This window comes from Atractosteus spatula, chromosome 4 (genome assembly GCF_055471065.1).
Source record: "Atractosteus spatula isolate fAtrSpa1 chromosome 4, fAtrSpa1.hap1, whole genome shotgun sequence".
In the NCBI taxonomy this organism is placed as follows: Eukaryota; Metazoa; Chordata; class Actinopteri; order Semionotiformes; family Lepisosteidae; genus Atractosteus; species Atractosteus spatula.
In genome coordinates, this window is record NC_142709.1 from 11,976,141 (window position 1) to 11,993,819 (window position 17,679).

Below are 17,679 nucleotides of genomic sequence, written 5' to 3' on the forward strand. Positions count from 1 at the left end.
GAAATCTTTGTGCTGCAAACTATACTAAAAGGAAAAAAATGGGAAGTGTACCGAGCTGGAGAGTTATCAGTTAAATATGTGCACAGTGCAAATAAAGATAAGGTCAGATTAATCAAGAAACAACTGCCAAGGATTTCTTAAACCCTGTCTGTTCACCCAAGGAAATATTTGGATGACCACCCCAGCATCATAAGTCCTTTTAAGGGATAATATTGGAAACTTAACAGCACAGTACGGTTATTCATAATGGACCTACAGTAGGATGTTTGACACAAGCTGGAGCTGAATGGAAACTTTTCTTTTTCATTGTGTTCCTGTGGACAGAAAAGCAAAACAACTTTACAGTTTCTGTTTTTTTTATGGACCTACAGACTTTCCAAGTGGACTTTTGGACTAAAAAGTACTTTATCATGATTCTAACATTATGATCGTTTTCAATACAAGTGCATTATTTTTGTTGCCATGAAGAAATGGAATGCTTTATCGATTTCCCTTTGGATTATAAAAAACAAACACCCAGACCCGATTGAGTATGAGATGGAAGGAATACAACACTGTTTACTTCCTGCAGTGTGAAAGAAACATCTTAGACCTATCTGTTTTTAAAGGAGCTACTTCTGCCAAACTTGTTATTTATCATCCTGTGAGCACTTACTGTGTACTGCAACCTAAGATCTTTGTGATGGCACTAAATTACTGCATCCCTGCCTTTTTGCTGTTTTCTTGAAAGGTTTTCAGTCTACTGGACAAGTGGGAGTGAATTATTTTGTGATACAATCTTCTGCTGTGTTTTGCTCAAATATTTACATTTCCAATTATATAATTTTTACATGTAGAACATACACGGAGCCTCATATCTTCATTCTTTTGTGAAAACTTCCTTTAAAAATGAGTCTTATAGTTCATGAAGCAATGTGTTTCCATATGCTGTTTGTCGTATTTTTCTGTGCTCTGAAACTTCGTTTTCCACAATGGCAGCCCATTGTTAGTTGAATAATATTAATATGTACTGTACATATAGTAGAACCTTACACATCCAACATTCAAGACATTACATTATTATGGTAGACTCCAAAAACTTTCATATTCACACATATCCAAATTATAGTGAATATCAGGAAGGAGCCCTGTAGTAAGACCTTAGGAGTTTAATGTATGTAATTTAAATACTGCCGTTATGTTTGTGGGAGTTTTTCAGTAGATGCTCCTATTTCTGTTCAAAGACATCTGGGCAAGAATTGGCTATTCTAAATGGTCTTTATCTCCATGATGAACTAAAGTAGTTGGTCATTTAATCCTGGCCTTATTTTGGCTCCTTTCCTGGTATGAACCCCAATGAGATTGCAAAGATTCCCACACACAGAATGAGCTGGTTCCATCTGCAAAATGTGTATCTTTCTGCCTTTCACAAACCAAAGGCCTGCAAACACAAGATATTAAGCACATATTTTGCAAATGTAACATTTTGTTTCTGTTTAGTTTTGTTTCCCCTTTTTCAGCCAATTATCATATACAGTAAGTGGTGAGGCATCATTTTTAATAAAGAACAACTGTTTTTCACAAAGTGATTTTTTTATGTATCTTTTTGGTAACCACTTAAAGAGTAAAATCATTCAGCAAGTGCATACCATACAGTATGAGTTTTGATCTGCCCGATTCTGTTTCATAGTGGAAGAGTCACTACAAACACATGCATACACACAAACAGTATATACAGATTAGTATACAATATAATTACACTGTAATTATCTTTATTTACAATAAAGAAATCCTTTATTTTAGAATTATATGGGTGCCACGTACTGTATAATGATTAAGTTTACTCCAAAAGGTGATCACTTGATATTGGAACAGTTAACAGTCCAGGAGATTGGGTTGCCAATGAGATAAATGGGTTATCAAAGAGATAAACCAATTTAAAGGCTTTTGTGTATGATGCATGCAGTGTATTTACGGTGTGACTGCAGCACCTCCTTTCCAAAACCTAGCTCATTCATCAAGCACATTCTTGATGACGATTAGACGTAGATCAGAAGATATTCAGCACGCTGTCAAATGTTACTGCGTTCTGTAGCAGTACACGAAGGACGTACAGTACCTCATCAAAAATGTATTGATGACACTTACAAAATTATTTTAAATGTTGTCAGTCGTCTGTGATATTTTTTGTTTATTGTTCCTTTTTGTTGTTTCATTATTCTCACCGGGTTAAAACACTATACAACACTACACCGGACCTGCTGCCACTAAGCTGAATCGTGTTCTGTACCCTGCTCCTCTGCAACTTTAGAGTTAAACATCTCGTGGTACAGTAGGTGGCGCAGACGTTTCTTTCATTTGAAAAATGTAACAAATGCTATTCTAGTTGATTAATCGGCCAAATTAAACGAAACACCGTGATAGGAAACAAGGTATCTAAGCTGACACCCAAACGAGTACACGTTCATCAAACATAATTTGCTATAAAGGCTAGAAAGTAATAAACATCCCGGAGTAGGTTGCCTGAAAGTCCAGTTTGTGTATATTATCTCGAAAGCATTATCCGATACAAATTATTTTCCTCTGCAATCGTTAATGAGATCACCCGAAAACGAAATGACGCGCTTTCGGAGAATCTCGCTCCTGACGATGGTGATCCCCGTGAAATAAGAGACACCCTCCATTTGCAGATTAGGCAGTCGCATTACTCCAGTCAGCCACAAGAGGTTAGCCTGCCTCGCAGCTCACAATTTCAAGCGGCTGATTAAGCAGCTTCCTGTTAATAGATAGACCACCAGCACAAGAGATGATCCGGCTTTACAAACAAACCTCACCGCCCACCACATAATTTGCTTGTTCCCACGGAGAAATAACCTCAAATACTGCGTAATCCACGTATCTGAAAATGGTTTTAGAACAGGAGAGAGTACTGTGCATGTGAATCTTCCGTTAAAAAAACCCCAATAAAATTCGCCATTTTTGCAGTTCTTTACCATAGATTTCCTTTATTAATAGCTGAAAACCCAAAGGTAGGTAGTGGAAATGGGTAATATGCAGATGTCAGTCATATTCCTAGTACAGTTATGACCTAGTAAAAATGGAAGGCGCCCAAGGTACGCGCTACAGTATAGCACTGATTCCACCGAGAAAGTGTTTAATAAACGCAATGTACTATCCATGGTCCTGAAGCAAGAGCGTTTTTTTTTTAATTGCAGCACAATTTCAAGGAGTGCAAAGGAGGTAGATTCTTGAAGTGATTTATATAATGATGATCCCTGGTAGAGAGGAACAAGAGACTCAGATATTGCACTTTCGGATCTGATTACGAAATGCAGAAATCAGTAATTTGGTTCTAGAATATTCCAGCAGAAAGATACTCTATAACATGCGCTTTTTGGCAAAACAATTTATTCCATTTCAGCGGCGATTTAAATGTACTGATCACCACTATGAAACCATCTTTCCTCTGTGCAACCGAAATGTACTGTACAGTACTTCATTGTCTGTTTCATCCGTGGAGCATGATGAATATGTATGCTTTTTCTCTTACTATAAAGATACGGTTACAGAAAGCAAAAAAAAATGTAAGTACCAACAACAACAACAACAACAACGACAAAAACAAGAAATATTCAGGTTTTGGAAATTCCTGTTCGAAATAATGTTTTGCAATATAATAACTATCCCATTCACTAAATCTTAAGGAGACATAAAATCCTAAGACTAAAAACCCTGCACTAACGGTAAAGTACTTAACAGTAAACTCATTCACAAATTTATTGTTTGTAGCTCTATACTGTGCATGCAGCTACTGTATGTTTCCAAATATGTTACTCTAGTTAAAAGCATTGGTATATACTGTACTTCTATTTATAGAAAAACTGGTTATAGGATAACCTATAACCTGTATCCTATCTAAATAGAAGCTTTAGGATAAATGATACTTCTAAAGCACCACAAAAAGGGCTACACAATGTCTTGTGTTCTTTCAACCTGCCAGATTTGAAAGATAAAAATCACTGCAGCTGTTTGCTTTTCCAGCAAGCTATAAACGAATTTATTTGCATAGTGATTATTTGAATTAAGTGTTGAATCTATTAAATGCATCTCTTTAAAATAAATTAGCAATAATTGCTAATCCTAATTACAAAATTGGGAGTAGTAACCAACTAAGACAAAACAACCTTGAAAGAACACTGAAGTAAGATTTTTTTTTTGCAAGGCACTCATTCAGGTAAACAAATATGCTGAAATCAGCTAATTAACTCGAAGTACAGTGTATTCTAACCCTACCTACGTTTTTATTGACACCCCAGCCTCCATAAACAGCTTTCCAGATACTGTGAGAATCACTCCAGACTAGACCGTGGGATGTTGAATGGCAATTTCATGAGCTAATGAAATGACAGCAATACAGGAGATTTAATTCTCAGAATATGGATTCTCACAAGACTTTATTCCTACAGACGGAGAAGAAAAAACAACAACAAAAGAACATTTAAAGTTTGTGTAATCATTTGAGTTTCGTCGCGGTAAACGATGACGTAACAACGAAAAGGGGCTTCTAGGGAATGTATGAAGGGGTTTGTAGGTTTCCCAGTTCGCGAGTTGGTGCCCTGCTTTTGTGAGCGTCAGTATGTCTGTGTATCTGGTGGTGCAATCGAAGGCAGCTAATGCAACTTTAAGGAGCAGGAGGGGCTGGTCCATTAATTCCCACAATTGATTCTCGCTGTGAAAGTACCGGAGCTGCACAAAATTTCTCATACCTGTTAGACGAAGATACGTGAATTTATTTGTGGATTATAAACTATCTTTTAGTTTTCACTTCCTTTCAACTGACAAACATTGGTAGTTAAAACTGAGACGAAAATACATGTACAGCTGTATCTTCTACCCCCTTCTTTTTAGATACAGCACAGCATTTACTCTAACGAATTCTTGGAATCGTCTTCTCATAAATATGCCCAAACTACTGGTTTATTTCTTACTTCTGTCGGTCTTCCATGCATGGTAAGTGGCTTTTTAATTCCTTACCTTTCTTTTAATAGTTCGCATCTTAAATCACTTTGATGGGCGCATTTTCTTAATGACTGTTTTTGGGAGATACTGTACTACGGCAGATATAATTTGCAGTCTCTCGCAGAAAACATGTATAATTAAATGCGTTTACATTTTAGGAATATGTTAATATGCTGGAAATTATATTACATGTCGTTTTTTTGACTGAATTAATAAAAATCTGTTTTTTTTTTATCTAGCAATTTAAGATAATGTTGTTGTTAGAATTAACATTTGAATAGTAATTAATGATTTGGAGGTCCCCTCGGTTTTCTATCAAAAACATTTATGTTGAATTTACATTTTCTAAAAGAAGAACCTAACTGGATTATATTAATTACAACTAAGAATTTCACATAAATCATTTTGCTTTACTTATTACAGTTCCTTGATATTTTCTTTAGACTCCCAAAAGACCTAAATGTTAAAGACTTATTGGAGAAGTTGTTTGTGACCTTTTACTTTTTCTCTTTACTCTCTGTGAAAAAATCAGGTTTATAAACTGAGGAGTAATCGTGCTATATAATATTTGAAAAGGTCTATACAGGAATAGTTTTTAATTGTAAGGGGTCATTAAGTAATCTGACTTATAAACTATGCAAATCATCTGCTTTTTTAACTGTTGGGCAGGTTGCCCTGGTAACCAGCTGTGTGATTGCAATTGTGCTTCCAATTGAGCCACACAGGTATTGCCAACTGTAAGTTTTAAATCAATTGCTTGATATGTCCATTGGCATGTACTGTACATGCAAATTTAAGGGGGATCTTGTGGTTTAAGCTGGTTTATTTTACCAGGACATTTTTTTTTGGCTAGAGAATGGATTTGTATGTGCATTTATACAGCGCAAACCTAAAAGCAAAGGTTATAGTTCAAATGCCTTGGGACAGAATACAGAACTAAAGCAAGTACAGTTTGACTATTGAAATTACATTTAGCACTGTAGTTCACAAAATGTATGCTTGTTAATAACTGCATTTGTACATCTTTTTTTGAAACCGTTTTGCAGCCTTAGTTCTAATTGACCTTCTATTCCAATGAAATGACTACAAATCAGCTTCTCAAATAATTTTCAATAAATATTCTCTGTTTTACATAAATTCTGTGCAACAAGTTTTAACAGACTAAAAGCTGAAGCGTACATATACAGTACCATAAAGTATATGTATTTCAACCTGCAATGTGACAACAGTTAAATTATTTGGCCTGTTAAAGTGATACTGTAACTCAGATACATTCAAGTGATAACACAAAGAGAAAACATTCTTTAATTAAAGAAATGTCACATCTTTTTCACTCAAATCACGCAGAAGCATAAACAGTTTTTCTAATGCTTCACTATTTTTTCTTCATTCTATTGTAGTTCCCAGACCATTGAATATGAGGAGGAATATGAGGATGTAACTGTGAACCAGATGCTGGCTCCGAAAACTCAAGAGACAGATGCCACACAAATATTGAACAATTTATTAAAGGAATATGATAAGAAACTTCGACCAGATATTGGAAGTGAGTTCTTGCATGTACTTTGTTGTGTGGGTGAGTGGGCAAGGAATGCAAATAATAACACAAACCAGTCTTGTATCTACAGTACATTTATTTGTACATTCGGGCAATTTTAGACAACAAATACGGTAACTGTGATTTATATAATAGAAATAATGATGCCTTACAGTAAGTATTGGGTTTTATTTAGTTTGTTTTTGATGTAGAAATTAATTTCTACAACCAATTGCAACAACACATCATCAGTAGGGTAAAACTAACCTGTCTCACGACGGTCTAATCCCAGCTCACGTTCCCTATTAGTGGGTGGATTGCTGACAGTGAACGTAGGTCTGACAAGTTGCAAAAAATAACTGCCATGACCCATGAATGTATTGAAAATGTTTATCTTTTTCTTTATCCAAAAAAATGCTAAAATCAAAACTGATGCTGCTTTTCCATTGGGTACATAAATCAGCACAGCTGAGAAAGCAATTTGTCATAATGACCGTGAAGCAACTATAATACCATGACAATAAAAGGTGAGGTAGAGGTACTTAGGAGCAAGAATGGGTGAAAAATGATCCGTGCACAATGTCTGTGCAGGTGCTGTGCATTATGAATGGAAGGGACTCCCCGTAACTCTTTCTTCTGTGCTATTTATAGCATTTTGACAGGAAAGCACTTGTCAGTTGGCATTCCGAGTAAACCCGTTTTCATGTTTGTCTCTATGACTACACTAAAGCTAGTGGTAGAGAAATTGAAAAAGATGATGAGTTATGCTTCCCAGTTGTGTCTTTTACAGTAATAATATATTTCTCTTAGATTGAATGTTTATATTTAATGCATTTATTTTCACCAGAAAATATGAATTGCAAGTGCCATCCGAAGGAATACAGAGTCAGATTACCTAAAGGACAGATAAACTGGTCTCTAGCTGGTTAGTTTGAAACGAAAAACAAAGTCATTCATAAATCTAACAACAGATAACACACAATTATTTTTCTTATTTACAGTAACAGACCACTATCAACGTTTGAAGCTATTTGTTTTCATTCTAAGACACAGTATAAAACAGTGCAAAAGATTTACATTGCTCTTCTACATACAATAATCAAAACATAGCCCTGTAGAACAACGATTTAGGGAGTTTAGCTTTCCGGTTTTCATCAACTGGCTGTACTATAAGGTGCAATCCAAACCTCTTTGCATGAATACTCCACTAATTTTACATTCTTTTTCATGAACAATAAATAGGAAATAAAAAAAATATGCCTGGCATGATAAATCTACAGTTTTACAGTTCTACTGTATATCATGATGTGCAGCTCAGAAGTGAATGATTGGGACTAGTGGAGGAGTCATTGGTGTGGCCTTCTTTTACCTTTGCAATGAAAAATATTGTTACTGCTGATGGTGATGTTACTTGATAACTGACTGGAGCTGAGTGGTATATATGCATGCAGGATGTTCCAACCAAATCATATTGTGATCACGTGTTAATACACTTTAAGGAAACAGAAATACAGTACAAGCTTAAAATACAGATATGAGTGAGCTTGACGTACCATAGATACAATACACTGAGACAGAACCATGCATGTGATGGAGAAAGCAGACATGTATCTTAAATTGTAAGTCAAATTCCAAATACATAAGTATGTACTCCATTTTGTATCAGGCAGTCTTGTGTGCAAATGATGTTGCAGAAGGATGGTGCAGTATTTATGCAGGATTAGTCCTGCTGTATTTTTGTGGTACTGGCATGAACCTAGGCCCTGTGTATGAACTGTATGTGTACTGTATGAACATATTGTGCAGTACATCTAAACAAACATAAATAGAAGGTGCAGGACATTTGAAAACATTTTACCCAGCACTTTTTGCACCAAAATTTTCTTCCTATCTCACACAGTGGTAGATAAAATAAATGGTCTGTGGATAGCAAAGACGCCCAGCTAAGCAATGCTTTTCATATTGCCGGAGCACATCAGGTAGCTTTATCAAACTTGACAAGGGATGTAATAACATGATGCTATAGTCGCAACCTATTTTTAGTATTTCCCATAATTTTCTTGTAACAATAGTTCTGTATGTCCTGATTTGTGTGGGGGAAGTGGGTAACAAGTACCCTGAAGGAGAAAAAAGACAGGTGTTTATATACTTCATCCATGAAATCATCCATTCTTTTGAAAGCGTTATAAGCAACACTCTTGGCACCACTGAGAATTCAAAGATCCCTGTAGGGAAGATTTCAATCAGTGTATGCACTTTTATAAAATGGAGACTGAAAGATAAGTTTTCAACAGAAAGGATGTCTACCATTATCTTTCCATAACAATTCATCATACTGCCAATGTCAACAAGCCAACTACTACTTATGAAAGGAGTGGGTATATCTGCCACCTTTTCATTATAACATTGATTACTCATTTCTTCATTTTCTTTTCATGAAATACTGCCCATAATCTTAAAATGGCTCCTTTGGATAACTGATGTTAGTTCAGTTTGAAGAGCTTCAAAGGTATTGCAGGTTTGTATTGAGTCAAGACAAAAGGAATTTTCAAATAAAATCTATCTAAATCTATTAACCAAAAACAGCATTTTCACATGCATTTTCCCCTTACTTTCTTTGAATGTGTTTTTTTTCCTAAAGAAAGAATCTCTATTGTTTTGAGAGATACTGGTATGACAATGATAAAATTGTTTTGTGGAGAAGTAAATGTGCCATGCTTTAGAAACACCTTTAAAATGTTGTATGCTCATATTTTTTATTCACTTGAGTATCTGGGTGCTTGTTTTATTAATTATATTAACATGTTTATGTTTTTCTGCATTGGTATTTGTCTGCCTTTTGGGAAGGACATGGTCACATTTAAGTTATGATGTATCATCAAGTTTTTTTCATGAGTACCACACTCCATCCGGAGATTCCTCAGAATAATTAAAGTGTCCCAATTAAGCCTTAATTGAATTGCTTAAACCATTACCCAGGGGTTTTTAAGGGTTAATGATTGAAAGGCACCATGATAAATTGTGACTCTCAAGGAACAGGCTTGAGCCTCTCTGAAAAATGGATAGGGGCTACTGTATTCATCCCTTTAAATGATCATTAGCAGTGATGGAGACTTCACTATATCCCATTTTAGTGAAAACTCGTCATTGCCTGCCAAGTGTGATTTATTATTGACTACAATGACCTTAAACACTAAATACACTAAATATATATTAATTCTGTTGAAAATAATATATATATATATATGTTTTGGACATCTCATTTAACTGCTTGGAAAAATAGTAACAATAATATCTAAAACTGCTGGGAGGGACCGATGTGGTAAAACTGCTCTTTTTGGCATATTTGACTGGGAATCAATTTATGGATAATTTTAAAGGAAAAACTTTAAAGGATATTTAATATGATTAAAAATTAACACCAAAAGAAAATCTGCTGAACAGTAGATTACAGTAGGTGACTAGTTATCACCTAGACCCCTGCAGAAGAAAAGTGTGAAAATACCACTCACATACAGTAAGATAAGATCGCTTTATTGGCCATATACAATTTGTTGTATTTCTTTTCACATACCCCAACTTGCTCTCCATGAGACACAGAGACAGGAAGAGAAGCTTGGGATCAGAGCAGAGGGTCAGCCATTTATACAGCACCTCTGGAGTAGTTGGGGGTTAAGGAGTAGCATTCCTCTGCCGGCCACGGGATACAAACTGGCAACCTTCCAGCTGCAGGCGCAGATCCTCTGCCACAGAGCCACCACACTGCCAGGTGTGTGTCATCTCCACTTTCCTCTAAAAGACTGAAGAGATTTAGCACTAGTGATACCGAATACTGTTCTATACTTTGGCTCTACCTATTCTACTGCAAAAAAGATGTGTCCATCAAAGTACTCATCTTCGGGTCACATTCACAAGGGTAGTTGGTCCTTGGGCAGGGGGCTGGGAGAGGCTCACAGCTCACTCACTAGCTAGATTCGCCTCACAATCCTAGTCTGTTGCTCTGCTAATTGGATGTTGCAGTTTACATCCTTTAGCTCGGTTTCATCATGCTCTGTTCTGTCATCCATGACGCTGTCAGCCAGGCCAAATTTAAAATAAGCAAATCTGCACACCCAAAGAAGACTCTGCAGCCGAAACGTTGTGTTTCTTTTCTTCTCTTTTCAGCATGGAATAAATCTTTACTTGTTCCTTTGCAGCCTACGCATGCTGACACAGCTGCCTACTTGAACTACTTCAGTCTACTGTACTCGTACTTGTGGAAATAACAAATCACCGCAAAAACAAAAGAACTTTGTTTTTGTGTATTTTCCATTGAATATAAGATGTGGGACCCCGCAATTACCTTGCAACCTGAGCAGAAAAAAGTCTCAACTGAACAGAGGGTAATTTTGTCTCCTCTTTTACTTCTCTATGGTTGTTGGCTTTTATTATATGGAGCAAATGATTTAAGATTATGTGGCAGTAATTGGGTTCCATTAGATGAAATGATCCTGTAAAGCCTGTATGGATATGATTGACGTAAGGGTCACTGTACCTTATTCTGCACATGAAATTGAGTTTTAATGTTTGCTGAAACATTCTGTAGCTCCCTTGGTTATTTTTGTGCAGAAAGGGGATATTGACTTCCTGCTGAAAACTGGCATGACAGATAAACATCTCCTCATCCTGCTGCCTGCTATCCAGGATAAGGTTAAGATACGCTGTGGGGGAATAGCTTGCAGTGAGAAAGTCATTAAGCTGGTTGGGCATTGCTCGTGGAAGTCCTCTCGTATTGAGTTCAAAAGCTGTCTGACAAGTTTGTTTATTGTTTGGAAATTAACGTACAGTTTTTACTATTGTGAACCAAGTGTTTTTTTTTCCAATTGGTTCAAATGGAATCATATGCAAGATCCATGTTATAAACAAGGGAAATTGGTTCTAGGAATGAGTCACCCTCGGACCAGGAAGGGAACCACTGGAATGGTCTGTATTGAAGTCAACAATTTCTATGTACTGTAGCTCTTTTCAGAAGGGGGATATGCATGTCTGCATCTTGTTGCAAGGTGAAGGGTGTCTCTCCCTGGTTCTCTGTAGTTCGAGCTGGATCTTGACACAGACTTACACCATCACCTTCTTGTGTGTCACACCACAGAGGTGGTTGCAAATAATGTTTTTGACAAGATGGGAAAACATATTTGGACAAGCCCCTTCCCCTTTCTCATATAGCCTGCCTGGTTCCAGACAATTATTGATTTATAACCCAGGCCTTTTGTTTAAAGATGGATCAGTTTTAGGTATTACTGTAGAAGGGATTTATGAAGACGTGGATCACATAAAATCTGAAACAGCATTACTATTTTGTCACCTGACCTTGCCAGAAATTCGAAGCTAATCAAGGTTGATGGTAGGATGGGGGACCTCCAACAACAATGTTAGTTGATGTTTAGTATAATACTGGAAATTAAAAATCTGACACAAAATGATGCATTTGTGTTCATAATAATGTCACGGATGTCGGAAGGACGAACCGTGGAATGACAGGAGAGCGAAAAGTCCCTATGCATAGCGGCGAGACGGGGGTTAGCCCGGGCTCAGCTGTTCAGGGAATGCCGTATAGAAACCTATGCCCTCAGGTAGTGGACATGGGGCGACCTAGTGCTAGGCAAGTTTCAGGACATCCGAACATCAATGCTGAGCCCCGGCAGAATGAAAGACCCGGAAATATATAGTCCCAGAGAGAGAGAAACACCGGAAGGACAGCAAAGAACCGGAAATGAGAGACAGGACAGAGAAGGAGCGCCCTCTGGCTGCAGAGGGCGTGACAAATAATACACAACTAATAACAGAAACTAAAGATAAAGCTAAATATACATGTGGAGTAAGAAACTTTTTTTTTCCCGGAGAAACCCAAAGAGCAAAAGGATGTTGAGGATCCCACAATATTTCACAATACACATTTCTATACATCTTAGTCTACATTTAATTCCTTGCCAGATACTATACAAGTATGTACATATTAAAACCTTAAGTCAAAGATTTTTTTTTCTAGCAGCTGCAATATTACATTACTGTATTTTGTGTTAATCCAGAATACACAAGCAAAATTACACTGTCAAGCATTAGGACAATGTATTGCAGCAACAATGGTGCCCTGTCAGCAGGAGACAGGACTGCAGCCTATGGTCCTGTGGACTTAATTACTATAGAGGAATAATAGGAGCCCAGGCTGGGAGTTATGCGTTCTGCTTGTCCTGTTGATGATATTCTTGTTCCTTACTTACTTATTAGCACGTTAGTTGAGTGTGGGAATTTGGGTTCATGGTGGTGAAGCAATATAACTATTAGAGTAAGCAGGTGGAAGCATGAGAGATTGACCCTACAACTGTCTCTTGATATAGCTATAAAGGTTTATACTTGGATTCCACAAGAAAAATAAGAGTTGAGCACAAATTCAATTCTCAAATTCAAGCACACTGGCAGCAGGATGTAGGGCCCATCTGATTTTCTGGAGCAAGAGGAGACAGAAATTGTGGATCTTTGACAGGATGTGATGGACTTATGTGTTACTGTGGTCTGTCCAGCACTACTGTTCCCTTCACGGTAAGAACTGCGCCGACTGAACTATCCTCTAGCAGGAGATTTTATTGCCGTGAGTGAAGTTACGATCACTGCCTGGGTAGTCAAGGCTATTAGGTGGTTTAAGGAAAAAAGAAGCAGCAAAGGAGGCCAGCCTTTGGTCTGGCCTGTAGATATACAGTATGGGAATGGTAGTAAGGTGGTATGAAGTGAGTTATGAAGGGAGGAATGAAGCCATGTGAGACTTATGGGTTTGCCTGTGTTCTTGCCCAAGGGTGAGCACAAGCCTGAGCCTATAGAAGAACTGGTGGTCTGCCTTCTGACTTCCTTTGACTTTCTCACTTGCCTCAGGCATTCCTCATTTGACAAGCTGGGAGCTCTACAGTGTCATAGTGGAGGGAGTTAGCAGTGCGTAGGGAAACCGTCACATGTTAGGAGTCACTGTTCGGCATAAAAACAAGTGGTGTTCATGCTGGCTTAGTGTAGCCTACCCAAATCTAGCAACACCAAGCTACTACCTCTTGGGAATCCCAAGAAAAGTTGACTGATTACATTACCCAGATGTGAACCTGCAATCAGTGGACCATAGGGTTCAACCTGAAATGTCAGCTGAGTACATTTACTGGTTGAGCCACATGCAAAGCTCCCAAAGTAAACCGTTTTGAGTAATATTCACTGTAATGTATTTAAAAAAAAGCACCACATTCATACTTATGATTGATGTATTTTGTAATTGAAATAATGAAGTAACGATGACTAGTTTCTCTCAGAGACTTTATAAGCAAAGTACCAAACACTTCCAAACAAAAGGAAAAAGACATAGCATGCAACAATAAAGAGTAAATAAATATTTTGATTAGAAAGCTTTCTACTTCCTGTTATACTTGCCAGATCATTAGGGAGACAAGCCAAAAATGGCATATTGAACACAATGCACAACTGAAAGGATCCTTTTTCTCTGAAAAGAGAGATGAATTGATAAAGTACTGTTAGCTTCATTATCATCAGACCTTACTAGATTTCTAGGTGTCCCACACTAGTGAATTTTCTTGTTCTTTTAGTTTGTACTAAGTACCTTTCCTGATTTTATTCATATGCATTTGCAATACTATCAAAATAGTATAGTATAACATTAAAATTAAGCATCACAACAAAGGAAATCTGGCTTATATTAAAATGGGAATAATTTTCAATAAATGTAAATTTTATGTGCTAGCTGTCTAAAACTGGAAACTATTTTAAGATGAATGTGGGTTTAAAATGCTTTTAAGTCATGGAATAAGGAAATGGAAACCTGTCTTATTGAACTATTATTTTGTGGCTGGGTATGTTTTGATTTTGTTTTTGCAGTGTGTTGTGCACAATTTTCATGATAAAAAACACATAAAACCCTAAACAAGATACATTTTTATAGCACTGGGAGCTGTAATTGCCATTTAGTTGGTTTTACAGGTAGGGCCCTTATTCTGTATTTAGAGCAGAATTGTAAAATACTGTAGGCTAATGTGAGATGAAGTGAGAGGAACAGAAACAATAATGAGTTTTTAGTGTTAGATGGAAAAAGACTTTGAGGCTGTTTAATAATAAAATACTGTTACAAACTACAGAGGAGTGGAAAATAGAGGGTAGGAAATCAAATAATTACACTTATCACTCAGGTATTCTTTTTTTAAATTTTAATGCATGTGAGCTCATTTTCTGGTACTTCTCTGGTGATGGAGTAATAATTTCAGAGTCAAAGCTTGGACCAACAAATGGAAATGAACTTGTTAAATTTTATGACCCACTCAGCCGTAACAATATCTATTTATTTTGATTATTTGATTATTTTATGGAAGTTATATACAGTATGGATATATGGAAGACACATTGCATTCTTAGTTTTTGTTTGTGTGGTCATTGCTGCATGCTATATGTAAGTTTTGAAGTCAGATTTAACTTCATATGGAAGTTCTTATGACAATTTGGCAAAATGTCAAATTTGACATTCTCTTAGTGTTGGGTGTTAATTTTCTTTAAGGTAAATAATAAATTTACTTTTGGTAAAACAAACCACTTATACTGTATATAGAAATGCTTCAGAGCAATAATTAAAGCTGAAGAAAAACAGACCAAAGATATATACTGTACAGTGCACTTCTTCTACATTATGTGTGCTTGTGTGTCACCATCCCATCCTGACCAACGTTTATGTACTCATTTCAGAATCAGAATCAACCTTTATTCAACAAGTACATGTCATGTGCAGTACAAGGAATTTACTCTGGTGTACGTGGTTCTGCAAAAACATTCTACATACTACTGTATATTTCATACACAAACAAGACCAATAGACATCTTTAAGACAGTGCACATACAATATTACTAAGAATTCTGATTAAGCAAAAAAGGCAGCTCTAGGAAAGAAGCTGTTCAAATACCAGGTGGTTCTGGTTTTAATAGACTAGTAGCATCTTCCAGAATTTAAGGCAACAGGTGGTAACCTGGGTAGGAGGGGTCATTAGCAATCTTTCCTGCCCACTTCTTTGCTCAGGAATTGTACAAATTATCAATGGAGTGAAGGTGACAGCCAATGACCCTCTCTGCAGAGCGAACCACACACTGAAATTTGCCTTTGGGGTGGGCAGACACATTGCCGAACCAAATACTGTGCTTACAGAGGCAGTCAGAAGACTCTCAATAATGGCTCTGAAAAACTGTATTAGAATTGGGTGAGGGGTACCTCATACATTTACAACTTAAGGCTTTCTCTGAGCATATTAAGGTACAAGTTTTTAAAAGTTTCTCGTTATATGTGCTACATCATTGTATTATAGCAGTCGTATGCTCAGGCCTGGGCTGGACATTGAGGCTGGTGGGTTATACTGTATATATACTGTATACAGTAGGGTCATTAGAGGAGTACTGTATAAGAGGGTGATTAGAGGGTCATTAGAGGATGATAATATATATTATCATTAGAAGAGCACCATAGGTATCTTTATTAGGACAACAGATCTTCCTTATCTATATTAATGATCTAGATTGTGGTATAATTACTATAAACTAGTTAAGTTTACAGGTGATCCCAAATTACTGTAGGAGGATTAACACAGATTTTTGGAGCTGCAAAGGTAATTCAAATATATAAGACAGATACAGTATAAGCTTGAAACACTGAGCTTCATAAAGCCATGTACTGTACAATATGAAGCTGTTGTTGAAGCTGATACTTTGGTTTCCTTCAAGAATTAACTGAATGAGATTCTTGGATCAATAGGTTACTAATTACCAAAGTAATGTCTCATCTCATTTTCTGCATTTCTGTATTTTTGTCGATTGTTGGTTATCTACTTATCTACCGTGTTATGATGGATGTTTCCTGTAATGTGAAGGAATAGCAATGAACATGTGTCTAAAATAACAGGACAATACAATTTTCTATTTTTTTTATGAACTATCATTTTCTTTACACAGGTGGTGTGTATCATTCTGCAGTAAAGATTTATCTAGAAGTTGTGCATCATCTAATAATAATAAAAATAATAACTGAAAAGCTTACTTTTAATTTAAAAAAAGCTTTGACTTTTCTTCTACTGCTCAAAACCAAGTTTGATCATTTTCTAACATTTAACATTTTTGTTTCCATATAATGTAGCATTTATCAGATTTATCATTTTCTAGCAAGACTGTTCAAAGGTAGGAAATTACAACAAGGATATATTTTTTAAAATATTGTTTTGTGCCTGTCATTCCAAAAGTAACATAATAAAAAATAAGTAAATAAGTAAAAAAACTTGCTAGGTGCACTTCAACATCTGTGTCCCAGAAAACACTTAACAGAGGAAAATGTTTGAAAGGGAGAAAGTCTACCCTTTGAGGCTGCTTTTAGACTTTAAGGCTGGGATTGCACCAGCCTGCTTCAGACATCTGTCTTCTCTGCATCTGCAAGAGCCAGCACAGTATGTAAGTAAGGGGGGCAAGCAGAGTAATAAGGTATTAGTTGTGCACCTTTATTAGTCTGTTTTTCATTGTACCATTGTTGTAGTGGCCTTATTATGTCAGTTTCTTTTTGGTTGATGTGGGGAACCCTATAAAATGGGTCAGTCTACTACATATGGTACATTCCGCTACATGGAATAATTACGAATGGTTTGAAAAGCTTGAGAATATGAAATTCGAATCAACCTTGTGTTACACAGCACATGTAAAAAAGGACAAAACTATTTAGGCATTACTTTGGCTAAATAGCAGCTGTCAAATGCAATAATATAGCAGGCATTTCAGCTTCAAAGATGTCAAGGTGCTATTCAATTTTCCTTCCAGAATTAATGAAATATCATTGTTGTGTAGCTGTTTTAAATGTCGTATCAGAAATTAATGTCTGCTTTCTTTTGACTTCTCATTGTTAGCACACTTATGACTGCTGGGAGACTTGTGTCTATCACCATATTGAATATCCGAAGGACTGCCACCAGTTCTGCTGTGATGCCTCCATGTACTGTACAGTAGCCCTGCATCAGTAACATCTCATGCTTATTATCTAAGCGTCACCCAGCATTTGTGTGAATGACTGAAGTGGTTGAAGAGTTCTGAATCATGTAGAAGTG